Source organism: Rhinolophus sinicus, chromosome 16 (assembly GCF_057876585.1).
Source record: "Rhinolophus sinicus isolate RSI-liver-muscle chromosome 16, RSI-T2T, whole genome shotgun sequence".
Lineage (NCBI taxonomy): Eukaryota > Metazoa > Chordata > Mammalia > Chiroptera > Rhinolophidae > Rhinolophus > Rhinolophus sinicus.
In genome coordinates this window covers 161,990,141-162,009,269 of record NC_142516.1, presented here as the reverse complement: position 1 = coordinate 162,009,269, position 19,129 = coordinate 161,990,141, and the positions used below count along the sequence as shown (strand labels likewise).

At 33.6% G+C, this 19,129-nt stretch overlaps 1 pseudogene; it reads right to left on the bottom strand.

Moving 5' to 3' along the window:
- Positions 1 to 17,001: 17,001 nt before the first annotated feature.
- Positions 17,002 to 17,970, bottom strand: LOC109453083 (CMP-N-acetylneuraminate-beta-galactosamide-alpha-2,3-sialyltransferase 4 pseudogene; annotated as a pseudogene).
- Positions 17,971 to 19,129: the final 1,159 nt, after the last annotated feature.

Below are 19,129 nucleotides of genomic sequence, written 5' to 3'. Positions count from 1 at the left end.
TTTAGTTCCTTCTACACGTTCTGAAACAAGTCCAGATTCATTTACTTGTACGTAACAGATGCTTCCTTTATGCCCTCACCGCACCACCAAGCTTGTATTTGATCTCTCCCTCTCTGAGGAAGAAAGCAGAACTTCCAGAAAGACCATGAAAATCTCTGTATGTTTCTGCCTGATTTCCTACTTGGTAGAGAATATTTTGGAAGATCTATACTATACCTTACCAAATGTATGACATTCTGGTAAATAGGGCTTATTTTTGTTATTGACAACTTCACATGTATAAGAAGAAAAATTTAAATGTAAATTGCCAAAAGATCATATTTTTCAAACATGGAAAGTATCTTAGTGACCTGATAAATCTATCTTTAGATATAGATACATAGGTGACTAAAATATTGCATCTTAGAAACTTATTCTCATTATTTTACTTTAGAAACATCTTTCCCATAATTAAAATATCCCAAATCATCTGTGTTTAATTCTTCTGAGAGTTAGGATTAACATTCATCTATTAAAAACAAAACAAAACAAAACACAAACACACAAAAAAACATAGCCATAAGTTTTAATGGAAGCTCAATCTAATTTGTATTTTTTTTCACACCTGCCTTCTGGCATTTTAGTTGTCTTTAGAGTGATTTAAGGAATAACAATATTCATCATTAGATCTGTAGTGATTGACATATGTATAGGTAAAACATTTTAAAAAGCACTTCACAAATTAACTACCCTAATTTACAACTACAAGGCGGAAAGAATATTTGATATTGTTGGAAACATATATTTAGAAGGTACCCTCAATGCTATTGTACATGCTCTATGTACTTCTTTAGCATTTTCTAAGCATGAAGTGCATTTAATGTTTCCTATTTGGTAAATGCAACTAGAAAACATTTAAAAAGTATAATCTGCTCTGCAATGAAATGAATGAAAGGGAGACAAATACAAGGTTTGGAATGTAGTTCATACAATTCACTTTAGCAGTAACAACCTTTGCAAATTTATGGCAGTCGTATTCATCCTAAGTCATTCTTCTATTTGTTAGCAATGACGTTTGTGTGTTATATTACTATACCGGACATGCCAAAAAATGTATACAAGTGGACACTTTGGTCAACATTGCTCAAGCAGTAGTTCGCCACAATCAGAAGTGTCTGGACGCTGATGGTAACCACTTTGAGCACCTTTTTTAATTGCACAAGTCAAATGTGACTTGTATTCATCTTTTGGCATTGGTATATATTGAGTATTACAATCTTCATACAGTTTTCCTTTCTTAAAATGTGTATACATTTTTTTGGCACCCTCTATGTCAAACTAGTATGTTTAATATGCCGGCATGGAAATGCCTTTGCTTTACTGAATCCAGTGGAATAAGAATGTGATTCACAAAGTAGCACTTCATCAAAAGGACGCTCACTTTTCATCAAAGGCAAGATTTTTCTATTCATATCTATTAGAAAAAAAATCAGATATTCACAAGACAATGGTTGCCTTTTTTTTTTTTTTTTTTTTAGCTCTTTCTGGCCTCTTTTAAATTATTATATGAATAAGACTATTGTGATTTGTGAGGAGTTATAATTATGGATTCAAACAGAGCTTTGACATGTTTTTCAACATGCTTTTTACAATCCATAGTAGTTTTAAAGAGGGACATATTCTAATGAAATAAGCTGATACAATAACGCACATTTATTAAGAAAATTCACATTAAAATGCAAATACAAGTAATTTATGTATTTGTAGTGTGAACTACCACTGGTACATGTAGCTTCATTGTCACACAATAAACCTTTTTAAAATTTTCTACTAGCAGTAAGCCATTGTGGACTAGTAGAAAAATATAGGTATTAGCCCACATTAATTGCTCAAGAAAATGTTATTGGAAGGACAGATAGATGAATGGGTCATTGAATGGGTGGATCACTGGATGGATGGACTGGTAAATAGAAAAATGAGTAACAGTTACTTACAAGGGTTTAGTGAAAATCTAATGGAAGAAATACTCAAAGTTTGTTTCATAAGTCTAGGTAAATTAGTGTAAAGATAATCAAGCACATATGCCATCTCACAGAATTTTCATTTGTATATTAAAAAAATATCTTTATCATAAACAAAAATACTTGGGCAAGAAAAAGATTATGATGATAAGTATCATTGTATATAGTATTTCTGTTTGCTAATTCTAAGAATTAGTCTGATTAATTTGAGGTCCATCAGAATAAGTCTCGAGAAAGGATTCCAAAGCAAGTGGTTTCTTTGGGGTGTGACCCCAGAAAATGCCACTACAAATGAGGGACAATGAGATAAGGGAAAAAAAAAAAACAAAAAACAAAAAACAGCCAGTGGAGGGGCTGTGACTGAACAAATTTGCTCTGTGGACAACTGCAGTGTAATCCTGTTGTGAAGTCTGCTATCAGTATAGAGAACCGTTTCCAAAATTAGACCCCCAAACAGCAAAGGAACTTACAAATCTACCCATCAAACCTGTTATGTATTGATTGAGGGCTGTTCCTAGAGGGAACATTCCTTCCCTAGCAATGTACGATTTCACCTTTGTGGAACAGACACCAGCAGCGAGAGAGAAGCCTCCTGCAGAGTTGTGAGTGTTGTGAGTCAGGACTGGAATGCATAGAAATATTATATAATATGGGGTTCTTGGTAGGGCACAGATATGTAGTAGCTGTGATATCACTCCATTCTCATTTGGAAATTAATACATGCCATTGCATACAAGAAGGATCATTTTTTCATCAATTGAGTGTTTAATAAATATCTATCTTGTGCACTTCAGCTTAGTTAAGCTCAGGAAGTACAACAGTGAGCAGATATGGTTCTGACCTCATTCAGCTTATAGTTTAGTGGGCAAGATAAACAGTAACAGAATTTCTTAAGTACTATTTTACAACTGTAATAAGTGCTAGAAAGAAGTACATGATGTTATTCTTAATAACTGGAAATTCGTGCTAGTGTTGTTCAGCCATCAAATAAATAAAATAGTAAAATTTGAACTGTCAAGATAATTATTGGTATTTCACGTTTTCTCCTCCACATAATTTTATTATCTTATTTCTTAATTCTGTAAGGAAGTACTGCTTTCCCCATTCTAATTAAGATATAGTCATCAGTACATTTTTGGCTGGTTGTGAGGTCTTAACATGAACAGAGGTGACTGAGAAATCCTACCAGAAAACCAAAGCTGGAGCATAGTTTTTTAATTTGCTAGCATTAGAATGCATTCTACAATCCATCAGCAAAGGGTAGAAGGCTTACTGGCTGAATGTGTTTAAAAACAACTTCTGACTAATCACTGGGTTACCCGCAAGCTATGATAATCCATGTGTAACTCCTAGGGTTGTAGTCTTAAAAATACAAGGGGAAAAAAAAAAGAAAGTGAGAGAGACATCCATGCTTGAACATTTTGGTGTTGACATATACCACAGAATTAGGCCAGGAAAACTACTAAACAAACAAAGCGCAAAAACAGCCTCAGATATGGTGGATATGTGTTCAGAGTGGCTAGAACAGAATATAAAAAATGTCCAGTTTTAAACCAATAATTACAAAATATGCAAAGAAACAAGAAAGCATGACACTCACACGGAAAAAAAAAGTCAACAGAAATTGCCTCTGAAGGGACTACAGTGTTGGTCTTAGAAAAATATTTCAATGTAATTACTATAAAAATGTTCAGAAATCTAAAAGAAACCATATTTAAAGAATTAGCTAATTAGAAGATAAATCAATAAAATTTACCAATTGAAGGAAAAAAGACAAAGAACAACAACAAAAAAAATGTGTTACTGGAGTAAAACAGGGACAGTTTATAATTGCTCTAAACATGTAAACTATTCCGGAAGATGAAACAAGTTCAATATATCTACATGTAACAACATATCCACAAAATATATGAAGCCAAAACAAAATTAGCAAGAAACAGATAATTCAGCACTAACAGAAAGTTGAATACACCATTCAGGAGTTTATACAAAAACTGAAGAGAAAATCAGCAAGCATATGGAAGACTCAAACAATTCCATCAAAAAATTTGACCTAGCTGAAATCTCAGCAACATTTCACCTAACAATAGCATAATATACATTATTTTCAATGGTACATCTAACATTCTCCAAGAATTCCAAAATAGACCATATGCTCATATAAGCAATAATATGTTTAAAAAGATTAAAATCATATAAAATGTTTGAACAAATAGAAGATATTTCACTTCGCATGATAATCTTGATTCATCTATGTTGTACCAAATGGCAGTATTTCACCTTTTCTTATGGCCAGGTAATAGTCTGTTAACTATATGTACCACACTTTTTAAAATCTAATCATCTATCAAAGAACACTCCAGTTGTGGCCACCATGAATAATGCTTCAATGACCAGATGGCTATATATATCTTTAAAGATAGATGTTTTCAAAATTTTTAGGTAGATACTCATAAGAGGGATTGCTGGGTTATATTGGTAATTCTATTCTTACTTTTTTGAGAAACCTCCAAACTGTTTTCCACAGTGGTTGTACCAATTTACATTCCCACCAGCAGTGTATGAGGGTTCCTTTTTCTCCACAGCCTCTCCAACACTTATTATTTGTCTTGTTGATAATTGCCATTCTAATAGGTATGAAGTGGTATCTCACTGTGGGCTTGATATGCATTTCCCAAATAGCTAGTGAAGTTTAGTATCTTTTCATATATCTGATAGAAACAGTTGAGAACCGTATGATTTTACTCACATGTGGGGTATAAAACTGAAATCAACAAACAAAAACTTATAGACACAGATAACAGTTTACTGGTTGTCAGAGGAAAAGGGGTAGGGAGGGAAGCAGAAAAGGGTAAAGGAGATTAAATATATGGTGAAAGAAGGAGATTTGGCTTTGGGTGGTGAACACACAGTACAGTATACAGATGATATATTATAGAATTGTACACGTGAAACCTATATAATATTATTAACCAATGCCACCCCGGATAAATTTAATAAATAAATAAATAAATAAATAAATAAATAAAAGAAAATGAATTAGAAATTAACCACAACTAAATATGGGAAATTCATAAACAAGGGAATTTAACAATACACTTAATTGATCAAAAAAGAAATCACAAGAGACATTAGAAATTATTTTGAGCTAATTAAAACAAAAACAAAACATATTCAAACTTATGGGATATAGTTGAAAAAAATCCTTACATAAAATTTATATCTTCAAACACACACATATGAAAAGAAGAATAATCTAAAATTAATTGCTTAAGCCTCCAGCTTAATAAACGAGGAAAAGAAGAAAAATCTATACCCAAATCAAGCAGAAAGAGGAAAATAATAAAGACTAGAGTAAAAATCACTAATGTAGAAAACAGAAAAATAGAGGAAGTCAAAGAACCTGAAATAGGAACAAAATTCACAAACTTCTAAGTAGTATGAACAAAAAATAAAAGAGAAGACACAATTTATGTAAATGAGGCCAAAAAACAAGTCACCACTATTGACACAACAGAAATTAAAAGGATTCATGATTGATGAATTAATGAATTCCCTTGAACAAATTTGTGCTAACAAATTATGTAAAATAGGAAAATGCCTATAAAAGCAAAAATTTATCAAGAAGAAATAGAAAGTAGTAATAAGCCTAAAACCAATAAAGAAATATAATTAATAATAATAAAAACAACAACTTCTCACAAAGGAAAGCCCAGTCTCAGAGATGGCCACACTAGTTAATTCCATCAAGCATTACAAGGAAAACAAAACAAAATAAAACATAAAAGCAATTCTTCACAAACTCTTTCAAAATGTAGATGAGTAAAAACTTTCCAAGTCATTTTGTGATGCCAGTATTCCCCCAATACTAATAGCAGACTAGAAGATCACAAGAAAATAAAACCATTGACCCATATCCCTTAGGAAAATAGACCCCTAAATCCTCACAAAATATTAGCAAATTAATATAATAAAACATTTTTAAAAAGAGTCTATCCATGGCCAATTTGGATTTATTCCAGCAATGAAAGATTGATGTAACATCTGAAAATCAATCAATATCAGGGCTGACACTAGAGTTTAGTGTAGAGCCTAGTGTAACCGCATATGAACTTTATTTCTTTAGCATGCATTCTGCTTTAATAAAAACTCCCTTTGTTTATTCTGACAGAACTATGACTTACTTGCTTCTTTGCCCAGATCCTTCTACCAGCACGTATACTTTTAATCATTAAGGCCTTAAGACATTAGGTTTTGGTCAGCGCCAAACTAACTTCACAATAAAGCTTCAGATTCATCAATCACGAACCAGATACAACAAACAAACCTCAAACTAGAATGAACTTTTATTCAAACAAAGATAAAACATTGGCCTCAGTTATGTTTCAGCTCCAGACTCATTAAAGCAGAATTGCCCACAGACCACATCCCTTGGGAACATCGCTTGGGAACCAGAATGAACAATGCCATGCCTGACACCAGAATGTGAAGCCGTGATCAATTGCTGCCTGCTTTAGCCCCGACCAATCAGTAGAGCCCATAACCCCAACTCCCATAGGAAACATGATTAATGATTTTTCCCTTCTATAACCCAACTTCTACAGTCCATCGAGGAGCCAGATTTTTGATAGCATTAGCTCACCTGTGTCACTGGCTTTGGCACCAACTCTTTAAATAAACCTTTACTTTCTTTGCTGCAAACCCCTGCTCTTGTCTTTTCTTGGTTTGGATGAGTGCAGGCCAGCAGACTCTTTGTGTCTCTGGTAACACTAGCACGCTAATTTAAAAGAAGTACCCAATATTCCATGACCCTTAGAGACAGTGTCTCCTTAAAGTTTTCACTCAGGTAACTCACCTGACTCACCTTAACCCAGGTCCTGGTCATTATTTTATATTTTATTAATAGAATAATAAATAATAAACCCACATGATAGCTCAGTAGATGTGGGACAAAGACTAGAGAAAATTCAATACCAATTCAAAATAAAAATTGTCAGCAAACTTAGAAGGGTACTTCTTCAACAATTCAATCTGAAAAAGGACATCTATATAAAATGTTAGTTAAAAATCATTCAAAAGCATGTTACTAGAATGGTAATTGAGTTCAGCAAGGCTACATATTATAAGATCAATATACAAAAGCAATCATAATTACTTATACTAGGAAATCAGACATCCAAATTAATACCATTTACAATTGCATTACAAATATGAAATACCTGAAGTGAATCTTTCGATAAGCAAGAGCCAATACATTAAAACTAAGACACATTCTTGAGAGAACCTAAAGAATTACTATTGTTAAGATTTCAATTTTCCACAAAACGATTTAAAGATTCAATACATTACACTTCAAATCATAGTTATTATTATTTTTAAATTAACAAGCCGATTCAAAAGTTCATATGGAAATACGAAGGAACTATAGTTGTCAAAATCACTTTGAAAGGAAGAATAAAGTCAGATGACCAGTAGTATTTGATTTCCATTTTATATTAAAAATAGCCCAACTCTTTGCCAGATTAAAATACAGGCTGGCACAACTTGTGAAAAATTTAATTATATATTTAAATCACTTTTTCAAGTTAACTTCTAAATAGAATCCAGTTTTACTTTGATATGTAAATGGTAAAGTCTGCCTCAAAATAAAAGTGAAATGTATTAAATTATTCTTAAGTGAAGCATCTGTATACAATACTGTTAATTTCTTAGTCTGAATTTTCAAGTATATATTCTTAAGGGCAAACTAAACAAAGTTTTTAATAAGAAAGAGCTATGTTTATTACTTAAACAATAATCAGTATATGTGTCTTATGGGATGTGAATTTTATATCTGAGGGTTGAATGACATGTTTATCCCACAATTTTTAATCTTAAGAAAGGAATCAAATTAAGAATGATGAGGATACATAATTGTGTTTGCTATTCTAGTAAGAAAATTAAGAAAATACCAGGAATTATTTTCCTGCTTGATATTAATTGCAAAACTCTAATTAAATAATACCCAGAGAACTCCAAATTAATGACAGATTACTTTGACGTTTACAAGCAGCAGATGGGTGAATATTGGTATAAATTTGAGTTATATCATTAAATAAAAGATATGAAGACACATCATTACAACAAAAATGAAGTGTCAAAACGCATTTTAAATATTATTTTTGTATATTTTGTCATTCCTTTCATTTTATCTTGTATATTTGTTCTTTGCTTTCATGACATGTTATGAAATATTGAAGAATGTCTTCAAAATGTTTTACTATTAGATGATTAGTGGTAAGATCCAATTAAATCTATTTATTAGAAAAATTGTTTTACATTGATTAACTCTTAAATTCCATAATTCTGTATTGCAGAATCCAATACCAAATTATATTAAATTTTGCCTTACCAATTTGATGAAAATAAAAAGAGAGCAAACATTGCCTTACGTATATTAAAAGCTATGGAGTCATTTTCAAAAGGAGTACTGCGTATATTGAGGAAGGGAGATGACAGAACTTAATATCCTTCTGTCTCTTTACAGAGATTTAACATAATACTGTCCACTAAACAGAATAATTACCATTGCAATTTTTAAACACAAATACACTCAATGTAGATTAATGAATCACATTAGAAAAGACGGAAGTATTGTTGTTTTTCTTTCTAATTAAGCTTTTCAGTATTAAAGTATTCAATATTTCTCATTAATTTTAGAGAAAATACACAGTTACTGGACTTTGTTTACACTTCAAATAAAATTAAGCCATTTTTACTGAGACTTAGAAGATTTGAATCCCATCCCCAGTTGTACAACAATTGTTAGGTCTTTACACTCAGTTCTTTTACTGTAAAATGATTAATAATGCAAAATTAGTTACTCCCTGGAACAATATGACAAATGGCTTCTTCAAATTATCTCTTAAAAAGAAACAATGATTTCTAATGCTTCAGTTGAATTATCATTTTTTTCAATTCTCTATACAGGGTGAAAGGTTTTGAATACACTTAGACAATGCATTCATTTCGAGGGATGAAATAATGAATACCTGGCTTATTATACTTGCAAAAGTTAAATGAATAGATGATCAAATGATATCATAATTTTATGTCTCTTCTGTAAAACAGCGACTCACCATTGTTGATAATTTATATATTTCTGTCATTTGTCATTTGTATATTTTCTCATTGTGCTTCCTTCCAGAAATGTCATACTACTGTGCAAGTACTAATAATGTAGTTCCAATTTAAAAAAATCCTTGATGGATTAAGACTAGACTATAAGAATGATGCATGTACTATAGGAAGCTGAAATATATCATCTTTCTAAATTTGTATCATAATAAAAGGTAAACGCAATCTTAAATTCCAGCTCTTAATGTATTATAGGTGCTAATGTAAGTAGTAGATTTGTGAATGATACAATGAGATTGGACTTTGAATTACAATTTTGAACGTTATTTGTGTCTGTGTGACTTTCAAGAATAGTTAGTACATGGAAATAGTGACTTTAACTACTTGAGGAAAACTAGAGGCTGCACATTTGTCCAACTATCACACCTGCTTAGATATTATTACTGCTCATTATTTCACACTCAAGTTCAACGGTATTACCTTATGGGAAAAAATACAAATACGCTCTTTACTTTATATTTTCCATCAAAGGTGTCATGTATGAATTACTTCAAAAACTCAACTTCAATCTTTGGGATATGCTTTTCTGTAGACTTCATATGTATTTCTATAAGAATACATTCTCCACAGATACTCTTTATTTATTTATTTTTTTAATGCCTTTTATTGATGGGGCATACATGAAGTAAAAGGAGGGAATGAACTAAAATTTTTATTTAGCATCTACTGGAAGAGTATCACATATATTTTGCAAAACAATAACAAAAAACATTTCTATTTTGCAAATGATGTACTTGAAAGAGAAGACATCTCTTAAGAAATATCTTAAACATCTCATAGATTAAAATTAATTCAAATAGAGTTCTGTTAGAACAGAAGTAAAACAGAAAGTTCTCTTTTTCTTCTGTCCATGACAATTTTATTTTGACAGGTAGATAACCTTCATAAAATCAAAATACCTGCAAAATTAATTTAACTTTCTAATTAACCACCAATATCATCTTTATGACATAGAAATGACTTTATAAATTACTAATTGGCATAGCTTTATTTATAATGCAAATTGGTATGTCTTAACCTAAGTTGATATATTTTATCTCTCTTTATAAGAATTTGAAGTTAGAACACACAGATCTAGCTTGAAACTAAAGTGCTGTCCTAAAATGTCTTGCTATTGAAATGTTTTTATAAAAATTATTGTAAAGTTTTTTCAGTTGGATTAATTCATTAGTCAGGAGAGTTTTTAAACTGTAAGGGATTTAAAGAAACGTGAGGGTATATGAATGTTCCATTAATCCTAGGATATCATCTTGAGCCAAATCAAAATCAACAATATAAATTGAAAAAAGGGTAATTTACTAAGAGAAAAGGAACTTCCTATAATCTTCATCTATGAACTAACATCCAAATGTTTTCTTCTATTCCTTTATGACACAAAACATTATAATTTCCTAATAATTTTATATCTTCCTATATTTTGTAGTGCTTTGCACTATTTATTCAAATTACTGATTGATCCCTCTACCAAATCTCTGTTTATACAACCCTTTTCAAAAGGAAAGTTTCTTCCCACAAATTGACCTCAGGTTTGTCACGTGGCTTGTTTTGCCCAGTGGAATGGGATCTCTGAGCTATTATCAAGTTTGCCAGGGCTACTTTACCTTAGGTTCTGTAATGAAGAGGACATGGCACTTGTGCTGAATAACAAAAGTACATGTTACAACAAGAAAGGAATTTTTGTTATAAAATCACTAAAATTTGGTGTTCTTGGTATAACTTAGCCTAAGCTGATTTATAAAGTATTCACTTTGTATTTATATGACAGCATTTACTCACATTCCTTTGGCTTAGTTTACTGACATAAAGTAAAAACATGATGTCCTCAGTTGGAAAGCAAGATCTGATTTACACATTTCTTTAGATAATACACACACGGATACTTAACAGCTGAAATGTGCTTGCAGATTTGATGACAATTTTGGTTTACTTAACTTCCTCCTATTTTTCTTAATGGGGTACTTTATGATAGGAAAGAATTGATCACAATCTACATTATTCCCAATATGTCACTGAATCATAGAGAATTAGTAGCTCTCCTTGATTTATGGCTCTAGTCTAATTTCACAGAGCTCTATCAGCAAACTCATTTTGACACTTTTGAACAACAACTATAGCAATTCATTTACAGCATTCCCCAAACAAATTTCAACTTCACTAACAGACTGTGCTTGGCTGAGGCTGTTGGTGATTTAAAATAGCTGGAATCCTAATGTAAGTTTATAATGAAATGTCTGACAAGACTCTAACATGGAAATCTCCTAATGATTTTGTAATGTTTTGACAATCCTGAAAATATGTTTTTAAAAAAACTAGCAAATGCAAGTTTTCCTTAAGTAAAATATTCCATCTGTTCAAACAAAGTTTCAAAATAGCAGAAGCACTAACCACAGAGCAGGAATAAGCAGTTGTATGATTTCATTTCTTTAGATAAGTGATCCTTTTGATGGTATAAATCATAAGAACTGAAGAAAACCTTTAAAATTGTATGTTTCTAATGAAACTGCCTGGCAACCTTTAAAGGTAACTGAGTGAGGGAATTGTCAAAGATCCCTTGATTGTGCCGAAATGTGTCCTCAATGCTCCCATCAGAGGAGCTGAAAAGGAAATTTAAACGCTTTAGTTTCTTACTTTATTAGCACCACACTCTAACCAACTGAGCTAACCGGCCGCTTTAAACCCTTATTAGTTTAAAGCACAAAGAAAAACTAAGTTTTACACTAAATAGGGTACTGAATGTGCTCTCTTTAGACAGCTAGTATGGACATTTATCATTTATCAGTTCAATTGTGGGAATTTTGACAATTTCCTTTACAAGTCACCTTTAAAGCTTTCTGCCAAGCTGATGAGGCCATGACATTGATTTGAGTTGTCCATATGATAGCTCAGATGATTGCAAATCAGCTTGAGTTCCGTGTTCTATTCTGAGCTTTCCATCTGTATAACCTGGGGACAGTTAAAATTAACACCTACCTTGTTGCACAGCTGTGCTTCCAGTTTTTAAAGTTATTTCACATACTTAATTTCATATAATACATATAAACTCCTTAGCTTCTCCGTTTCAAATATAGCAAAACTGAGATGCTGAGAGTTTAAATATTCATATCATGAAAATACAGGAGAATTTCTAATGCAGATTAATTAAAGTGTTTTTCCTTCCTTCCTCTCTCCCTCCCTAACTACCTGAAGCTTTTTTTCCCCTTATAATTTCCCTTTCAAGTGGATGCATAAAATTGCTAATTTAAATTTATCTATTTTTACCAACTCAGAAAATCTGTAAGTTTTATTTAGATTAGACATACTAATATTCAAGTTACATATTTCTCTTATTTCTTGGGCTTCATGTTAGTCGCCGTATTTCAGAGGATGATATATTATCATTATTTTAATGTTCGAGGACAATCACCCACAGATCTTATAGTGGATCTGACCATGTTAGCGAGTCTACCTTAAGTAACCTAAATAAAAGCAAATATCACTTATCCGCTGGTGACTCTATAGATAGCTACTGAGCTACTGATTCAGATAGCAATACATGCTCAACGGTAGACGTAACATTAAGTTAATATATCTTAAGCTACACCGTCACTCAATAAACCCTTTCTAGATTAAATAATTTTTATACCTAATTTTATAATCATGTACTATTCTAGTTCTTGAATAGGAAATATTTTATGTTCCAAAAATTTAGATAGGTTCTTGGTTGTCCTCGTTATTAATACAAATTAAAAAGCTTCCACATTAACTTCAAAATTTATAATACTTATGCCTCTTTAACTCTTAAAATTATCATCAATATTAAGACAGGTATTTCTAAATGTAAGTAGAGATATAGTGACTATATAATTTACTGTACAAACCAGAGCACTTTTCAGAGATAGTGTAAACTATATCTATCCCAAACTGAATAGATGGTCATGCATTCCTTAAAGATGGGGATAGATTCTGAGAAATGCGTCATTAGGCTGTGTCCTTGTGCAGACATTATAGTTCACTTACACTAACCCAGATGCAATAGACTACTACATACCTAGACTATATGGCATGGCGTATTGTTCCTAGAGTACGCACCTGTACAGCATGTTACTGTACTGCATACTGTAGGCAAGTGAAACACAATGGTAAGTTTTTGTGCATCTAAACATATCTAAACATAGGAAAGGTATGGTAAAAATATGGTATAAAAGATAAAAAATGGTCCCTGTACCATGAATGGAGCCTGCAGGACTGGAAGTTGCTGTTAGTGAGTCAGTGAGTTAGTGGTGAGTGAATGTGAAGGCCTAGGACATGACTGTACGCAAACTGTAGACTTTATAAAGACTATATACTTAGACTGCACTAAATTTACTTAGATTTTCACTTTCTTCAATAATAAATTCACCTTAGCTTACTATAATTTTTTAGTTTATAAAATTTTATTTTTTTAACTTTTCAACTCTCTTTAATAACAGTTTAAAACACAAACATATTGCCCAGCTGTGCTATATATATACACATATGTACATATATACATATAAAGATATATGTACATCTGTACATATATAAAGAATATAAAGAAATATATATATGTATATATATATACGTATACATATATATATTTCTTTATATTCTTAATCTATAAGCATTTTTCTGTTTTTAATTTCTTTACTTTTTGTTCAATAAATGTGTTGTTTAAATTCCCATGTTTATGAACTTCCCACATTTAGTTGTCATTAATTTCTAACTAATTTACTTTTATTTATTTTTATTTTTATTAAATTTATTAGGGAGACATTGGTTAATAAAATTATATTGGTTTCAAGTGTACAATTCTATAATACTTCATCTATATATTGCATTGCGTGTTCACCACCCAGAGTCAGTTTTCCTTCTGTCATCAAGTGTTTGAATCCCTTTTCCCTCTTCTATCACCAACCCCACCCCCGCTCCCCTTACCCTCTGGTAACAACCATAACCATACTGTTGTCTATATCTATGAGTTTTGTTTGTTTTTTGTCTTGCTTGTTTGTTGCTTTCAGTTTTATATCCTACATATGAGTGAAATCATATGGTTTATGACTTTTTCTGTCTGACTTATTTCACTTAGCTTGATTATCTCAAAATCTGCCCATGTTGTTCCAAATGGCAGTATTTTGTCTTTTCTTATGGCTGAGTAATACTCCATTGTGTATATATACCACATCTTCTTTATCCAATCATCTATTGAAGGACACGTTGGTTGTTTCCAAGTCTTGGCCACCATAAATAAAGCTGCGATGAACATCTTTATGGACAAATGTTTTTAGATTTCTTGGGTAGATACCCAGAAGAAGGATTGCTGATAGTAATTCTATTCCTAATTTTTTGATGAACCTCCATACTGTTTTCCATAGTGCCTATACCAATTCACATTCTCCGCATGGTGTATGGGGATTCCTATTTCTCCACAACCTCTCTAAGACTTGTGATTACTTGTCTTGTTGATGACAGCCATTCTAACAGGTGTGAGGTGGTATCCCATTGTGGTTTTGATTTGTGTTTCCAAACTAGCTAGTGAAGTTGCACATTTTTTCATATATCTGTTGGCTGTTCGTATGTCATTTTGGGAGATGTATCTGTTCAGGTCCTCTGCCCAGTATTTTTTTTTTTTTTTTTAATTGGACTGTTTTTTGTTGTTTTTGAGTTGTATGAGTTCTTTATGTATTTTGGATATTAGCCCCTGATTGGAGGTGTTGTTTGCAAATATCTTCTCTCATTCAGTTCGTTGCCTCTTTATTTTGTCAATGGTTTCTTTTGCTGTGCAGAAGTTTTTACTTGATACAGTCCCATTCATTTATTTTTGCTTTTACTTCCCTTGTCTTTGAGGTCAAATTCATAAAATCTTCTCTGAACCCAAGGTCCATAAGTTTAGTACCTGTGCTTTCTTCTATGTAAGTTATTGTTTCAAATCTTATATTTAGGTCTTTGATCCATTTTGAATTAATTTTGGTATATGATGACAGATAGTATTCTAGTTTTCTTTTTTTTTGCACATGGCTTTCCAATTTTCCCAGCACCATTTATTGAAGAGGTTTCCTTTTCACCATTGTAGGTATGTTTTTGGTTCCTTTGTCAAAAATTATCTGCCCATATACATGTGGGTTTATTTCTGTGTTCTCAATATTTTTACAACATTGATTTTACACTTAGAATTGAAAAGTTTTGAAAAAGCAATACTTATTTGTATAAATAAGGTGGCTTTAGGGCTCACATATAATTATATTTTCTCAATGATTTTTACTGTGTTTTAATCCCACTGGGAATTAAATAATTATAAGCTTTTAGTGTCAGGTTCACTAATAGAAAGGATACATTTTAATTTTTTTATTAATTTTTCTTCATGTACTTTTGCATGCATGTTATTTCTTATTATTGCTTTATATTATTGCTGTGATTTATTGATATATAGGATAGCTACAGAAAACATCACCCTCATTTGGTTATAATGATGATGTTCCACAGAACGCTATATGATAAAGATCAAACTATCATTCCTCCATGCCTCATCTCTATTGATCATATTTGTGTGTCTATGGTCTAGTTGTCAATGCTCTAAGGGACTGACTTTGATTTCTATCACTTATATAAGATCATTTCTATCACTTATATAAGATTTCTATCACTTAAGTAAGTGATTTCTTCACTTATTTCCCTTCCGTGAGTTAAATTGAGAGCATATTAAAAAAATAAGTATGTTAATTAATTTATTGGTAATTATTCTTTGAGAAGACAAAACTTTTTATAGACATTTCAAGGGCAGTGAAGCAATTCTGTTGCATTCTAAAGGTAATATACTCATAACCCACATCCATTAAGGGGTAGAAGGAAGGCAACATCCTATAATGTTTTGGCTGGTATTGGATGCTGAGGGAAAACTCTAACAGAGACACTAGATGGTTTTATACATTCTGAGATATATTCAGTGTGTTTCCAAAATTGTGATCATGGGACGTTGGAAAAAGAAAAAAAAGTAAGCAATATTCTCCTTTTTATATTATGTTTTAGCTGTTTTTCCTTTTTCCTGGTATAAAAGTATAAAATTTAAGGACACAGTGCATGAAAAGAAATGGGTCATACTTCAGAATTTTAGAAACAATAGAAATTTTAGACATTACCTATGAGCTTACTTCATTTTTATTTATTTATTACTTTATTTTTCTTTACTTCATATTGAAAGTGAGAAAATTCAGCCTCCTAGCGTTTCTAGCATCTGACAATAATCCTAGTAAAGGAGATCTTCAACAGACCTCTTGTATCTGATTTTCTCTGTTATTTATTTGAATAATAGTTTAATATGTTTGGAACCTCTTTTATAGATGAGGTTCCCTTCTCCATGAAATACCCAAACCACTGCTCTTCCCATGCTTCTCTTTGAAGGGCACCCACCCACCCTCCTAGGAGGCTGGCCCTGGGCCTAGGCCTTAGGGGGCCCATCAGTTTTCTGTTTTTGAAAAAGTGGTCCAAACACTGCATATGCCCCCTTTTCTGGATGCCATGGGACCAGCCCACAGCACTTTCTTCCCCTTAATTAACTAATCCATTACATAATCTCCTAGCACTGGCACACAGGAGATGAGCAGCAAGCCTCATCCCTTAGCTGAACTCCCAGCACCACAGGGCATCCATCCTGACTAGATCCCGTCCCCACAAGAGCAGCCAGGGCATGGCCTCATCTCAGACCTGGCCAGTCCCACACAGAGGAGGTAGGATTCCAAGCTGGTCATGCTGGCACCAGGCACCTCCACAGCCATGGCTGGGAGTTGCTTGGGCAGCAGATTGGGCAGACCCATGGGTAGAGCCCCTGGCCAAGTCAGAAGTAGGTGAGGTTTCTGACTGCTCCAGTTTCCAGCATCTGTTTGATGGCCAGGGCCTCTTGGGAGACTGTGGTACACCCTGCCATTTACTTGAGTGTGATCGGCTCATACCAGTGACAGGTGTGCTTCCATTGGTGGGCATCTGGGCAGCCAGAGCCTGAGATGTGCACCATGTTGCAGAGGTGGAGCGCCAGGATAATGGCATCATGTCTGTGGTGAGCTTCTGCCTAATGTTGTGTGGCTGCTTCATGGACAGGCTCAGCAGTTTGTCAGCTGCAATCTCCATGAAGAAGGGGGTGAGAATTCGAATCTGTTTGGGGTTGACATCCCAGATGAGGGGAGGCTATTTCCAGAAGCAGTTTCACACCCATTCTATCATTCAGAATGGTTTCGATCTAGCGGAAATCTGTTGCCTCGAAAGCCACCAGGAGGAGGAGCGTATCTGGGCTGTTCTCCACTTTGGGGTTGAAGTGGGTAGAAGAGATACATGGTGGTCTTGGAGCCCACATCACCTTTGTAGCCAGCCACTGGGGCGTTGTTCAATCCGATGGCCCTGTCCTACTGGTGATGGCATCTCCCAGCAAGCTGCTGTAAAGCCGGTGTCCATTGCTCATGAATACGCAGCAGCTGCACTTGAGCCTCTGGACACTCTCCGGAATGGAGTAGCTGGTGACGGCTAGGATCCAGAGGAGCAGGGATCACTCCCCTTGGTCCCACAGGGCAGCTTGTAGGTGGACGGTGTCTTGACACAGAAATAACCCTTAAACTGCAGGATGATGGGCTGATCTCTCTAGTAGATGTCGAAAAGCTTAGAGGCTTTCCTTTGCCTCACTCTGCAGGCATGGCTCTTTCTTCTCTGGGATGGGAAAATAAAAAGTGTCTTCTCGGGAGATGGAATACCACACAATGATGACCAGGACCAGAGCCAATATGGCCAGGAGCTCCCAGCAGGACTTGCTGATCATGTTTCTCAGCAGGTAGCAGAGTTCCTGGGGAGAGCTGGCATCCCAGCTGCCTACGGGCACCCGGAGAGGGGTGGGGCAGTTGGGCGGCTCCATGCAACTCTGAGACCAGTGAGGCAGGTGGTGGCAGCTGGGCTGGTGCTGTGCTTGGCTGTCCCCAGTCTCGGGTGCAGGCCTGGCCATGATAGGGTTAGTCGGCCTGTGGAGAGGCAGGGGCCGGCTTTGATTTTCCCTGTTATTTTAAATGGATTCTTTTTATTCATTCTCCTAGTAAAATGGTATCTAATTGATTGTCACTATATTGTTCCAGTCAACATTAAAAGGGGTGAATGTTTACAGCCTGCCCTGGAATGGGAATTTAGCTTGTTCTATAAAATGACTTAACTGTACTCATAGAGCCTCACAATGATTAATAGTAGCTCTCTTTTGAGTAGCAAAATAGAGAACTTTAAATATGGAAATTGCATTACTTTTTTTGTTGATTAATAGATCAGACACAATTTCTAACAGTTATATTTATTTAACACAAAGTAAACATGTAATAAATGTCCATAAATTTATTTTTAAAGGAAAAAAAGTCATTCACATTTAAATATAATTAAAACATACGGATTTCCAAATACTGCAAAAAAATATCATGTTTTCTTTGGAAAAATGTCTATTCAGATCCTCTGTCCATTTTTTAATTGGATTGTTTCTTTTTTATGTTGTTGAGTTGTGTGAGTCCTTTATATATAATTAAATGTATGATTTGCAAATATCTTCTCCCATTCAGTAGGTTGCCTTTTCTTTTTGTTGATGGTTTCCTTTGCTGTGCAGAAGCCTTTTAGTTTGATGGAGTTCCATCTGTTTACTTTTGCTTTTGTTTCCCTTGCCATAGAGTCATATCCAAAAATCATCGCGAAGACTAATACCAAAGATCTTACCACCTTTGTTTTATTCTATGAACTTTATGGTTTCGGGTCTTACATTCAAGTTAATTTTTGAGTTAATTTTTGTGTATGTTGTAAGGTAATGGTTTAGTTTCATTCTTTTGCAAGTCGCTGCCCAGTTTTTCCAACATCATTCATTAAAGAGACTATCCTTTCACCATTGTGTATCTAGTAGTGTACTGTTGGCTCCTTTATTGTAAATTAATTATCCATACATGTGCAGATTTATT